The sequence below is a fragment of the Procambarus clarkii genome, chromosome 39 (genome assembly GCF_040958095.1).
Source record: "Procambarus clarkii isolate CNS0578487 chromosome 39, FALCON_Pclarkii_2.0, whole genome shotgun sequence".
NCBI lineage: Eukaryota > Metazoa > Arthropoda > Malacostraca > Decapoda > Cambaridae > Procambarus > Procambarus clarkii.
In genome coordinates, this window is record NC_091188.1 from 12262518 (window position 1) to 12277517 (window position 15000).

Here is a 15000-nt window from a genome sequence, read left to right on the forward strand (position 1 = left end):
GGATGATTGGTATTGGATGTTAGGACAAGAATATTGTATTATTATTTAAAGATTTTAGTCGATATTTCTTGCAGAAAATGATGCTGATAAGCATTATGAGGCGAGTTTGATCCATTTTTATAAGCTCTGTAGTTTTTTATAGTTACGTCACTTTTCGTACGGTTTCAGTGTGCTTGAACGTACGATGGTTTGACGCTAATATGGACTGAACCGCTTTTACTGACTTGATCAGAAAGGTCTCGTATATACACTTTGAAATCTTCCTCTTGCTTACCACCGAGCTTCTGTTTACACTTACAATTACTAGTTGAAATAACGCTTTCCTCTCGTGAATGGAACTTGTGGGTAGGCAAAAACCAATTAATTGCCGAATTACCTTAATCCTGTAAGTGGTAGGATCACCAGCCTAAAGGGGGCTTAAAGCCAGGCCCGTTGTTTCTCTTAGTCATCTGATATAGCAAACAAAAAATTATATAATCATACTTCTAGTTTTGGCAAAATATGGTAAACATTTGTTGTGGCTTCTCGCTCAAAAAAAAAGGGTCGAGTTAATAATCTCGTGTCACTGATATTATGAGAAAAATGTTTATTTGGTCGAGCACAGTGATGCAAACAAGCTGTCACATTATCAGATAAGTCTTCGGTTATAATATAATTAGGTAAAAAATACGTAATTACCTGCCGTCCTCTTTATAATAGTAACTAATGGTATGGATTAAGGGGGATTGCCGCCTTCTAAGCTCTGTTATCATCTTAGATATATTGCTGACTGGTGTTTATGTTGGTGTAATGAAGATAATGACAACTGTAATTAGCTTTGACATATTTGTAGCTAGAGCTTACTGTCAGCTTAGACGTGGAATACTGATTAGAGCTTAACCACCAGCTTAGACGTAGTTCTGACCAGAGCCTTGATGATAAACCAGATGGATATCATCTGTAAATCTGTAGGCTGCTTGGACATGTTCGAGACATGTAAGTGACTTAGGACGGTGTGTATGGAGGGAGGAAACAAGGTGTTTAGCTCGCAACGTGATTTTTTTTGGTTCTGTCTCTGTTCTCTATGTCTGTTTGTCTGTAAGTCTGTTTATTAACTGTAGAGCCAGTCGTAGGACGCCTGGATACGTTGGGGACACGGTATAGCAGTAAGCTACACGGAAGGGAGGGAGAGTGTATTGCGAGAAGGAACATGGCTCTTCGGTCGAAGTGCAAATTTTGCGATAACCTCTTAAAGTATGTTGACCAGACCACACACTAGAAGGTGAAGGGACGACGACGTTTTGGTCCGTCCTGGACCATTCTCACAATCGACTTGAGAATGGTCCGAAGGGACGACGGACCGAAACGTCGTCGTCGTCCCTTCACCTTCTAGTGTGTGGTCTGGTCAACATACTTTAGCCACGTTATTGTGACTCATCGCCTGCATTATATTATACTAATAGTAACCTAATACTTTGCTTATTAGGGGCAAAGTATGACGAGTAGAATATTTTAACATTTTGCGGCTATCGGTGCATAATTCTTTATGATATGGCAAGGAAAAATAATATATTTTTTAAATTTTGTTTTTAAGTATGTCTAGACAGTTGATCCGGTCTCAGAGAAGCTATGGTGTCATTAGGGATCCTAATAGCCCTGTGCCATGCTATACCTGTTTGAATAGTGCTGACTCCAAACTATTCATGTTTGGTACGTACCCCAGCGTAATCACTGTACAAAGTTGGATGAGGGTAGCACCAAGCGTCTAGCCTCCAAACTCGAACAAACAGAAAGGAAAAACACACAAAGGGATATTCCATTTTATAGGTATGAATATGAGACCCACGCTTAAATACTCCACTTATTTACACACACACACACACACACACACACACACACACACACACATACACACACACACACACACACACACACACACACACACACACACACACACACACACACACACACACACACACACACATATATATATATATATATATATATATATATATATATATATATATATTATAAATGCACGAATGCTTGCACTTGTATGTTTCTTTCAGTTATATTTGTTGACATGGCCCTCGAGCACCACACGTGTAAATTAAAAAGATAACGTAGCACTACAAATTACCAAAATACTTCACAAGCCTGTACCCACTTGTCCAGCTGTTGGTACTCCCACACGCTGGGGAAAAATGTATATCCCAGCGTGGGTCTCCAGGGTGTTCCTTTCTACATTTCTGCCTTCCTTACATATATTTTTGTCTATTTTTTTGATGTTATATTCTTGCGCACACACACACACACACACGCACACACACACACACACACACACACACACACACACACACACACACACACACACACACACACACACACACACACACTTTCAGGAGCCAAAAGGCAGCCAAACACGGTCACTCTGATACACACATATGTAGCCACACAAATATTGATTTTCACGAACACAATTAAGCAGCAACCCAAAACACGAAAACACGAAAACACAAATGCACAAACAGCCACACTAGGGTAGTCAAGCACTTCTCAACCCCACTCTGCTTGCAATCGTGGATCCCGGATGGGACAGAAATGGTTGGGCACGCTTCCTTTCACTTAATGCCTCTCGTTATACCGAGAATAAAATAGGTAGCCAGGAGATAGGTGTAACGTGTGTGTGTGTGTGGGGGGGGGGGGGGAGGGGGCTGGTCCTTGGGTTTAGGGTCCCACTCTGATAAGGATCCATTTGGCGGACTCAGACCTTCGCTTCATGTGTGTGTAGTCACAACTTCAAGCCTAGTTGTGCTTGCTGGGGTTGAGCTCTGGCTCTTTGGTCCCGCCTCTCAATCGTCAATCAACTAATGATTGCTGTGTGTGTGTGTGTGTGTGTGAGGCTATCATGCTATCATCGTAACCACACACACACACACACACACACCACACACACACACACACACACACACACACACACACACACACACACACACAGTATAATCGTTATACTCATTATCCTCATTTAGCCTTTGATGAATTGTCCAATTAGTTACAGTTAGCCACTTAGTCAAGCTGAAAAATGTCACTTGGCGGCTCACTGAGTGTATGTGTTGATTACACTTCCAGGAAAGAGATCGAATACCATTTGCCCCACAAATAGACCTCAATAAGTTGAGAGAAATATTCTCCGATTCGCCAAACGGTAGACGAGGACGAATGGCATCAGAGATCACTCAAATGAAAACTTATTTCTGCTCCAGTGTCAATTTCCTGGCATTTCTTCGTTCTATTTCCCCCCCCCCCCACCTCCTATTCGTAATTTATTATATTTACTGTGTTCTCGAGCGAGAATTTTGGTATAAAGCAGAACACAGCTGAAGGGAGTGAGGGAACCTTGATTATATAATGCAACTCTGAGGAGATGAGTCTCCGTAACATCTCGGCTTTCTCTTAGCTGAGGGCAAACTCATCTGTATTAGCTGAGGACAGACACACTGATCTTAGCTGAGGAGGAGCACGCTCATCTAAGCTGAAGACGAGCACATTCATCTTAGCTGAGGAGGAGCACGCTCATCTAAGCTGAAGACGAGCACATTCATCTTAGCTGAGGAGGAGCACGCTCATCTAAGCTGAAGACGAGCACATTCATCTTAGCTGAGGAGGAGCACGCTCATCTAAGCTGAAGACGAGCACATTCATCTTAGCTGAGGAGGAGCACGTTTATCTTAGCTGAGGACGAGCATGCTCATCTTAGCTGAGGACGATCTCACTCATCTTGGCTGAGGGCAGATATATACCTTTCCCAGCTGAGAACACGCATTATTCATTGTTACTAAAGAATTAAATACACCTCTCCTAGATCGCGTGCTGGCGATAACAAGGCCATCCGGGTGATCCCAATAACAATTTCTTCCTGCCACTCGTCTTATCTACTTTAAATAACAATTTGAGTTATCTTTATCCTGCCCATTTACCCGATTTAATAGGTTAAATTTGAAGTAGTTTGGAACCTAGGGAACAAACCCCCCTTACTCTCCTTTTGAAGCTATAGAAACCATTAATAAATAGTTCCGGGTTGGCATCAGTATTACAGGGCTTTAAAGTTCACAATAGCCCCGTAATTTTAACGATGTGGTCGACAGCCTCAAAACTGTGGGCTGGACGGTAGAGCGACGGTCTCGCTTCATGCAAGTCAGGCGTTCAATCCCCGACTGTCTATGGGATTGGGCACCATTCTGTTTCACCCATCCCATCCCAAATCCTTATCCTGACCCCCCTTCCCAGTGTTATATAGTCGTAATGGCTTGGCGACTCTGTAAACATTTATTTTTTGGTGTGTGTGTGTGGTTGTTAAGTGTGAGGACAGGTTAAGCGTGAGAACAGGTTAAGCGTGAGGACAGGTTAAGCGTGAGGACAGGTTAAGCGTGAGGACAGGTTAAGCGTGAGGACAGGTTAAGCGTGAGAACAGGTTAAGCGTGAGGACAGGTTAAGCGTGAGGACAGGTTAAGCGTGAGGACAGGTTAAGCGTGAGAACAGGTTAAGCGTGAGGACAGGTTAAGCGTGAGAACAGGTTAAGCGTGAGGACAGGTTAAGCGTGAGGACAGGTTAAGCGTGAGGACAGGTTAAGCGTGAGGACAGGTTAAGCGTGAGGACAGGTTAAGCGTGAGGACAGGTTAAGCGTGAGAACAGGTTAAGCGTGAGAACAGGTTAAGCGTGAGGACAGGTTAAGCGTGAGGACAGGTTAAGCGTGAGGACAGGTTAAGCGTGAGGACAGGTTAAGCGTGAGGACAGGTTAAGCGTGAGGACAGGTTAAGCGTGAGGACAGGTTGTGCAATCACATCGGAGCCCGTCAAGAGATTTCAATGTTTAGATATACATTCATTCAATGTTTAGATATACATTCATTCAATGTTTAGATATACATTCATTCAATGTTTAGATATACATTCATTCAATGTTTAGATATACATTCATTCAATGTTTAGATATACATTCATTCAATGTTTAGATATACATTCATTCAATGTTTAGATATACATTCATTCAATGTTTAGATATACATTCATTCAATGTTTAGATATACATTCATTCAATGTTTAGATATACATTCATTCAATGTTTAGATATACATTCATTCAATGTTTAGATATACATTCATGAACATCAAGGTTCTTGTGTATAATCGGGCGAGGATAACGACCCCGGGCGTATATCTCCAGGGGGAAATACTGAAGTCTTCTTGCTGGGGGAAGACAGAGAGGCGCATCTGTCATTATTTTTAACTCTCAAGCGAGGTGTAAAGTTTTGCAGCGGGAGTCGCACGTATGCTGGGGGTCTCTCCTCTCATGTTTTGTGGGGCTGTGCTCCTTGGCTCCTTTGGAGGGGGTGTTGGGGGTGGGGTGCTGGGGTAGTGTGTTGGTGGGGTGTTGGGGGGTGGTGTGTTGGGGGTGGGGTGCTGGGGTAGTGTGTTGGCGGGGTGTTGGGGGGTGGTGTGTTGGGGGTGGGGTGCTGGGGTTGTGTGCTGATGGGGGGGGGATGTGTGTTGGGGTGGTGGTGGTGTGTTGAAGCAAAACCAATTTTGAAATGTGCAGTAGCAGCACAGATTCCAGAGCTTGTCGGCCAGAGAATGAAGTTGAAAAAAAAAATCAGAGTTACGAATTACAATTTTATTGGAACTGAGCATCACCACACAGGAGCCCCCCCCCCCCCCCCCCCCCCCCCCCCCCCCCCCCACCCTTCGCCGCATTCAGGAGACCGATAAACACATACAAAAGTGTAATCAGGAAATTGGAAAAGGTGAGAAATTGCACTCAATTTGAAACTGGTGGAACATGAACAAGAGGAAACAGGTGTGGAAACGAAGTAACGAGTGAACGAAAGAAAATTAAGAACAAAATTGTTTCGAGTCCGAGTTGTAAAAAAAAAAGTGGAATGAATTATTTGGTGAAGAGGTGGAGGCAGCAGACTTGGCGCGAGGTTTCAAATGGAGACATGGCAGAACTTAAGGGATTTACGAACCAGAACCCGGATTCACACATCAGTTACTCAAGTACTTACGAACGTGTACATCTTTCCTCAATATTTGACGGCTTTGGTTACATTTATTAAACAGTTCTCAAGCATGAAAACTTCCCAATCAACTGTTGTTATTGTTATAAACAGCCTCCTGGTGCTTCGGAGCTCATTAACTGTTTAATTATAAACAGTCAAAGATTTAGAAAAGATGTACAGGTTTATAAGTGCTTGCGTAACTGCTTCGTGAATCCGTGTCCAGAATATCAGTCGATTGAAGCTTAGTAGTTGAGACCCAGGAAATACAGCCCAATCCCTGCAGGTTAGTTCTGCTTGGTGAATACTGATAGGTGAGTGAGGTAGCACCTTCCTTACGCACGCTCTAGGCCTCCCCAATAGCCCTCTACGCCCACCCAATTTCACCCCTACGCAGTTCCACGCCCCCAGTGCCCCCTCCCCATGCCCCTAATGCCCAACACCCATGCCCCAAGTGCCCTCAGCGTGCCCCTTACCCCCCCCCCCTTCTCCCCCCCCCCCCCAACTCTCATGGCTCCTGCCTCATTACACATTCCTCACACAACTTTGCTGCTCCTCCATAATGACCCAAAAAGTTTTACATATTATGCAAATTATCTGAGTAATGTTGGAAGAGCTGAGCACTGTGCCAACAGCTGGGGGGGGGAGGGTGTCACCTGTGCCAACAGCTGGGGGGGGAGAGTGTCACCTGTGCCAACAGCTGTGGGGGGGGAGGGTGTCACCTGTGCCAACAGCTGTGTGGGGGAAGGTGTTACCTGTGCCAACAGCTGTGTGGGGGAGGGTGTCACCTGTGCCAACAGCTGTGGGGGGGGAAGGTGTCACATGTGCCAACAGCTGTGTGGTTGTCACCTGTGTCAACAGCTGTGTGGGGGAGGGTGTCACCTGTGCCAACAGCTGCCAAAGGACAGAGCACCAAGAGGAGACTGTGTTCCCTACCCGGCCTGGACCACAGATGTGCTCACCATCCAGCGGTAAGGCTCTCTCATTGGTCAAAACTGTCAGCTCTCTACCAATCACAGTTATACGCATGATGCCACCTCTCGCCATTGGCTCTCAACACGTCGTGTGAGGTGCTGACACCACATATAAGAGAACCCCTGAGTGCCACTTATTATTTATTTTTTGGGGGGCAAAAACTTAATTCATTTTTATGTTAGGGAAAATAAACGAAGCTTTATCTCTAATTATTCACGTTCCGAAAGAAAGAGAAGATTTGCAACAGGATGTGGGTGGAACTTTTGGTTCCGAGTGGGGTGGAACTTTTAGTTCCGAGTGGGGTGGAACTTTTAGTTCAGAGTGGGGTGGAACTTTTAGTTCAGAGTGGGTGGAACTTTTAGTTCCGAGTGGGGTGGAACTTTTAGTTCAGAGTGGGTGGAACTTTTAGTTCCGAGTGGGTGGAACTTTTAGTTCAGAGTGATATAAATATAATATACTAATATATATATATATATCTACCAATCCAGCGGTATATATATATATATATATATATATATATATATATATATATATATATACATATATATATATATATATATATAATATATATATTTGTCATCGCCATATCCCCTCCTTCAGACCTGCTAGAGGAAATTCCTATCCCAGGCGTCTTGTGGGCGGTGAGCCGGAGACGTTTGGGGATATATTTTGACGTCGCCAGAGTGCTGGTCCCCTGGGAGTCCCAATTACTATCCCAGGCGTCATGTGGGTAAGGTGGTAAGGCCCTCAGTCACGTCTCGCACTTCTGAATGAGTTATTTAAAACGCTGAGAATTGTAATTTCCTCTTGTGTTGGACTGTAGAAAAGTGGCTTAAAGAGAAAGTCATGTTACGAGTGAGTCACTCGCTCGGGATAGGTCAACCAGACTTAGGGTGAACCTGGTTGGTGAGGGTGAGGAGTTAGGGTGAACCTGGTTGTTCAGGGTGAAGAGTTAGAGAGAACCTGGTTGTTGAGGGTGAGAAGTTAGGGTGAACCTGGTTGTTCAGGGTGAAGAGTTAGAGAGAACCTGGTTGGTGAGGGTGAGAAGTTAGGGTGAACCTGGTTGGTGAGGGTGAGGAGTTAGGGTGAACTTGCTTGTTGAGGGTGAGGAGTTAAGGGTGAACTTGGTTGTTCAGGGTGAGGAGATAGGGTGAACTTGGTTGTTCAGGGTGAGGAGTTAAGGGTGAACCTGGTTGTTCAGGGTGAGGAGATAGGGAGACCGTGGTTGTTCAAGGAGGAAAGTTAAGAAAATTGTTGTTTTGTGAGCTACGGGCGCAGCGGGTCGCTGGTGCAGTAGTGCCTAGGGATATGAAGTATTGGTGAGGTATTGTGTGTGTGTGTGTGTAAGTGTAAGTTTAAGACACAACAGTGCAACAGTGTAAGACACACACACAACATTGTGTGGGTGTCTTACACTGGCGTTGGTTCGCCAGTGTAGTGTGTGTGTGTGTGTGTGTGTGTGTGTGTGTGTGTGTGTGTGTGTGTGTGTGTGTGTATGTGTGTGTGTGTGTGTGTGTGTGTGTAGCGCTCATTGGCGTTGGTTCGTCTGGATATTGGCATTGCGTTGATTAAAATTGCGGCGTTTATACACCTGTATTTGGGCGTCCGACAGGTGTGAGGGCGCTCTAATGAGTCTACCTGACGAAGGACCAAGTAATGAAGAGGTTGCTTTTAAAGGTAACAAAATGTGCTGCTATTGGCCCATAGCAGTGTTTGGTTGTGGACTAAAATTTGGTTGATTTCAAAATCTGAAAAGGTAAAAAATTTAGACAAAGGCCCGAAACGAAGCGTGACTCACCATGTTTGCATAAAGCTGACGTCAACGGCATTTGTTAAGTCCACTACGGGCTCACCATAGCCCGTGCTGCTTGGAACTTTTTGTTCCAAGTAGCGAATCTTAAACAACAACAACAGGCATTTGTACAGCTGTCAAACAAAATAGTATCTCTCAGAAATCGGGGCAAGCAGCTATTTACAGCACTAAGCAATATCCCCGCAGCACCATTATTGAAGAATTCGGCAAAATTGAGCCTCCATTAAAAACAAAAGCAAAAGACTAGACGCCAAAAGGCTCCGTGATATACCACAATACTATAAAGATCGGTGAACGAATTAAAATCCACTAGAACGGTATTAATAACGAGACAGCAAAAGGGGAGACATGATTGCAACGTTGGAGATCCTAAGGGGGTATTTAAAAAAGGTAGATAAAGTGGACATGTTAAGCAGCCGCAACAGAAGAACACGCGGCCATGGAAGGAAGAAAACTAAATGCGCAGAGGACCCGAAAGGACGTTAGGAAACATTCTAAGATTAATGATAGAGTTAAATTGAATGAGTTAAAAAAGGAGGAGGTGATAGGGGCCCAAGAGCAGCCGCTCGGTTCTTCAGGCACAATTAGGTGAGCACAGTTTCGTTAATACGGGTAGGGAGTTATCAGGGGAAAGCGCCAAGGCATTACGACTATATAGCACTTGTAAATGATCAGGATAAGGATTTGGGATGGGACGATGGCAAGGAATGGTGTACAGATTAATATATTTACATACTAAATGATTGAATAGACTAAATGAGTCGTAGATTAACGGAGCAGATTAACTAATAAACTAACAGACTAATAATTAACATGCTAACCAACTCACAAACTATTAAACATAATTACAAAAACAGTTGCCTTTTATTTTACTTCGCTCGAACATGTATTTTCATTAAAATCTCTCAAAACAGCTTCCACAACAAAAGCAGTAATACTGTTTAAATACCTATTTTTTTAAAAGAGCGCTTTTTAGCGCTCAAAACATGTATTTTAATTTATATTCTGTTAAGAAATCAGTGCTTCTTCTTTACTAAGAAAAAAATGATTAGTAAAGTACGTGCTATATGAAATTAAAAGTAAAAATGTGTATCGTAAAATGAATTAAAAATGCTATATTGTCAGACAGAAAATTTGTATGCACCAGGACACGGAGTGAAAAGCTGTAATCCGGATAAGTCCTGAAGTACCGGTCTAGTATAAGGGATATGACTGTATACAGTTATACACAAATATATTTATTTCTGTAATGTTAATTGTATTGACTATTCGTATCACCTCTCCCTGTTACTCTCTCTCTCTCTCTCTCCCTGTTACTCTCTCTCTCTCTCTCTCTCTCTCTCTCTCTCTCTCTCTCTCTCTCTCTCGATGGACAGGGAGTGAGAAGTGGGTGGAGAGGGGGAGGGGGACATGGTAGTTAAGGGTCCAGATACAGAGTGGGTGGGAGTGATTGTATTTGCCTTTTGAGGCAGCTTTATTGAACCTAGTGGGTGCTCGGTGGAGCTCAAGAACACAGAGATTTGCCCATTACAGCCAGAATGTGATTTTTGATACCGTAAGTGCTTAACATTTCACGGCATGAGAAGGAAAAACTATTAATAATTCACAGTTGAGTTAATGATTTTCCCAAATTTCACATGGGGGGCGGGGTAAGTTTGGCACAGTGGCACCTTTTTCTTGACGACACTTCCAACCAGCCCATGTTGGGCATTTACCTACAGCAATTACTAGCAATACTTGGATGGACCTAGCCCTAGGCGTCTGGCCTTCACTCTCAAACAGACAGCCATCATTTCCATTTTAAAAAATGAAAATGAATGGTTATATATAATAAATATATATAATATATATATATGTAATATTATATAATTCGTGTGACACAGATAACCCGCAGGCAAGCCTCCCCAATAACTTCCACCACTTGATAACTCACACTCCCCCCCCCCTCCCCACCGAACCCCCTCCCCACCGAACCCCAGCCCCCTTCTCCCCCCCCCCCCTCCTGGCCCACGGGGCAAATCAAGGGCAAACAACGTTGCCCTAACAATGAATCAACGCAGATCCTACGTTGATACACTCCTGCGTTTCTGCCCCTCTGAATAACTTTTAAACTCAAAAGCCAATTTAGCTTTAGTGAGTTTTTTTTAACCTGTGAAAAAAAAGATTTGAAAAATACGGTCACCTTTTTTTTCGATAAACGAGAATATTTAAAAACACACCAATTTCCAGGAAGACACTATTGTTCTGACCTTCAACCTTCACGCACCCCTTTTGATGGCATTGATTAGCCTAGCACTCAAGATCATAGGCTTTCTTTTATAGTCAAAAATCTTTTAATCTCACACACAAGGAGGGTTTTCTCTCACCGTCAGCACAAAAAAAAAGAGAGAGATCTCTCCCGAGTCGAACCCCCGTTCCTCAAACGTCACACGCGTGTTTGACTTCAGATGTAATTCTTCATAGCCTCATCCAGGAGATAGGCTATATAAGACGAGGAGTCAAACTCCGCCCGGCAAGACAATATTTGCCGTGGTAATGAGACCCGTCAGTCGGGATCTGGAGATGAAGGTCTTGAGCGAGTTTATATATGGACTGAGAGGCGGAGAACAATTAACTACGGCGATGACTGTGTGGGTAAAACTACGTTCAAGGATTATATAACGAATTAATGTATATATATTTTGCAGGCGATGAGTCACAATAACGTGGCTGAAGTATGTTGACCAGACCACACACTAGAAGGTGAAGGGACGACGACGTTTCGGTCCGTCCTGGACCGAAGTCACTGGACCGAAGTCCTCAAGTCATTGACAATCGACTTGAGAATGGTCCAGGACGGACCGAAACGTCGTCGTCCCTTCACCTAATAACATAAGAATGAAGGTAAGTGCAGAAGAACTATTGGTCCAATGGTCCAGAACGGACCGAAACGTTGTCGTTTCTTAATTTTCTGATGTTGTGGTTTGGTCATCATATCTTCAGCCACGTTATTGTGACTCATCGTCTGCAACTGTGGTTGTAATCTAAAATTGTAAACAAAAAATTGGTTGTAAAATAAATCTCACATAAATAAACAGTCGTTATACGGGAGACATTACAAGTCAAGAAACATATCGCCAGACTTACACTATGAATATTATTACACATCATGATAGTTCAGTTAGCTTTACTAAAAATCACACACTATATGTATTGATTCTCTCTGTATCGATGTTCACCACAGCACTAAAAAGTGTTCACTTGAACGTAACTTGAATCATCACAGACGGTGAAGATCATTCTGTTCCTCAGAACAGAAGGACAGAACAGAACAGAACATTCTGTTCCTCTGGGTTGCTAACCCAACAGTAGTCATTATCAGGAGGAAACGCTACTGCAGTGTGACTATAAGGCAGTTGGTGGGGGATGAGGACAGACTAAGATGTTAGAATATAATGACAGAGCGAAGGAAAACGGCTCCTATGAACCTTTTGTAGGTTAAACGCTGACTCTTGCAGGAGTCACACGGCCGGGGCAATAAGCAGCAAAGTGTCAACATGTTGCAAAAATAAATATATATATATATATATATATATATATATATATATATATATATATATATATATATATATATATATATATATATATATATATATATATATATATATATATATATAACTGAAAACTCACACCCCAGAAGTGACTCGAACCCATACTCCCAGAAGCAACGCAACTGGTATGTACAAGACGCCTTAATCCACTTGACCATCACGACCGGACATAATGAGGTGATAGCCGAGGCTATTTGAACCACCCCACCGCCGGCACTCGGATAGTAATCTTGGGCATAGCATTTTACCAAATCACCTCATTCTTAGGGGCACACGTGAGGAACACAAATGCGAACAAGCCAGAATGGTCCCCTGGACAATATGCAACTGAAAACTCACACCCCAGAAGTGACTCGAACCCATACTCCCAGAAGCAACGCAACTGGTATGTACAAGACGCCTTAATCCACTTGACCATCACGACCGGACATAATGAGGTGATAGCCGAGGCTATTTGAACCACCCCACCGCCGGCACTCGGATAGTAATCTTGGGCATAGCATTTTACCAAATCACCTCATTCTTAGGGGCACACGTGAGGAACACAAATGCGAACAAGCCAGAATGGTCCCCTGGACAATATGCAACTGAAAACTCACACCCCAGAAGTGACTCGAACCCATACTCCCAGAAGCAACGCAACTGGTATGTACAAGACGCCTTAATCCACTTGACCATCACGACCGGACATAATGAGGTGATAGCCGAGGCTATTTGAACCACCCCACCGCCGGCACTCGGATAGTAATCTTGGGCATAGCATTTTACCAAATCACCTCATTCTTAGGGGCACACGTGAGGAACACAAATGCGAACAAGCCAGAATGGTCCCCTGGACAATATGCAACTGAAAACTCACACCCCATTCTCACTAAGAATGAGGTGATTTGGTAAAATGCTATGCCCAAGATAACTATCCGAGTGCCGGCGGTGGGGTGGTTCAAATAGCCTCGGCTATCACCTCATTATGTCCGGTCGTGATGGTCAAGTGGATTAAGGCGTCTTGTACATACCAGTTGCGTTGCTTCTGGGAGTATGGGTTCGAGTCACTTCTGGGGTGTGAGTTTTCAGTTGCATATTGTCCAGGGGACCATTCTGGCTTGTTCGCATATATATATATATATATATATATATATATATATATATATATATATATATATATATATATATATATATATATATATATATATATATATATATATATATGATGGATGAGAGATTTTACTCCTTTGTTCTCGTTGGCGGTGACACCTGTTTTATGATTAAATGGAACTCGATCCTACATCAGTGTGCCTCCCTTGCCTTCCCTTCCTTGTCTCTCAGACCCCTTTATCTCCGCTACTCTTCACCCTTTTTCCGTGCCTCATTCATCTTCCCTTCCTCCCTCATCCTCCCCTATCTCTCACTCTTTCCTCCTCCTGCATTGCCATATCTCACACCTATTATATCATCCCTATTTCACATGTCCCTCACTTCCCCCCTTTTCTATATTTATCTCTCGACCCTTCATACTTCACATTTTCCTCTATCTTGAGGTTATCTTGAGTTGATTTCGGGGCTTTTTTAGTGTCCCCGCGGCCCGGTCCTTGACCAGGCCTCCACCCCTAGGAAGCAGCCCGTGACAGCTGACTAACTCCCAGGTACCTATTTACTGCTAGGTAACAGGGGCATAGGGTGAAAGAAACTCTGCCCATTGTTTCTCGCCGGCGCCTGGGATCGAACCCAGGACCACAGGATCACAAGTCCAGTGTGCTGTCCGCTCGGCCGACCGGCTCCCTCCCGGCTCTATGTAGGCATATTGGCTCAGCGCTTTCTCTGGTAGTTGGTAGTTTCGTAGTTTGCTCTCCTTCATCTCCTCAGCCTCTCTCTCCTCACACACACACTCCTACCTGTCTCTCCCTTCCCTCCCTCTTCCATTCTACCCTCTCCATCCTCTTCCATCCTACCATCTCAGCTCTCTCGCACTCCAGCATCTCAGCGGATACTTAATGCCTATAGTACTTCCTGGGTAGAGGAGAGATCTGCATCTCTAGAGACAAGGCAGATCTCTCTTTAACATCCCTTGAGAACTCCTAGGGAGACCATCAGTGTGCTGCTTTAATAAACTCGTCTGAGTGATGTACAATATTTAATCTGAGTGGTTTAATCTCGCTAGATAGAGAATATACAGTAGGCGTACATAATGCTGTAGTCACGAATCATGCTACAGTCAATCAGCAGCAATGATGTTTTAAGTCAAGGTGGCAGGGGGGGGGGGGGGTTCTGGGGCCTGACTGATAAATCACGCTAAATCTCTCACGCTGATCCAGAGAGCCAGAGTCAGAGTGAAAGTCAATGTGTGTTTAGCAATGTATGTATTCCAGACGGCATCCGGTGAGAAGTGGGGACTTTAACGCCTCTTATTCTATTGTATATTCAATTTATTTTTATGGAAAAAGGGATTGTAAATAAGCTACTTATTAGCCAAAATATATTACTTCCTATTTATCATGATTCGAAGTAAAAATATTGACTGACGTATCCTGAAATTTTTTTTCGTTATGTATTTTTATTAATTTTGTAAGGAATCTGAAAAAAATAATATCAGGAAGG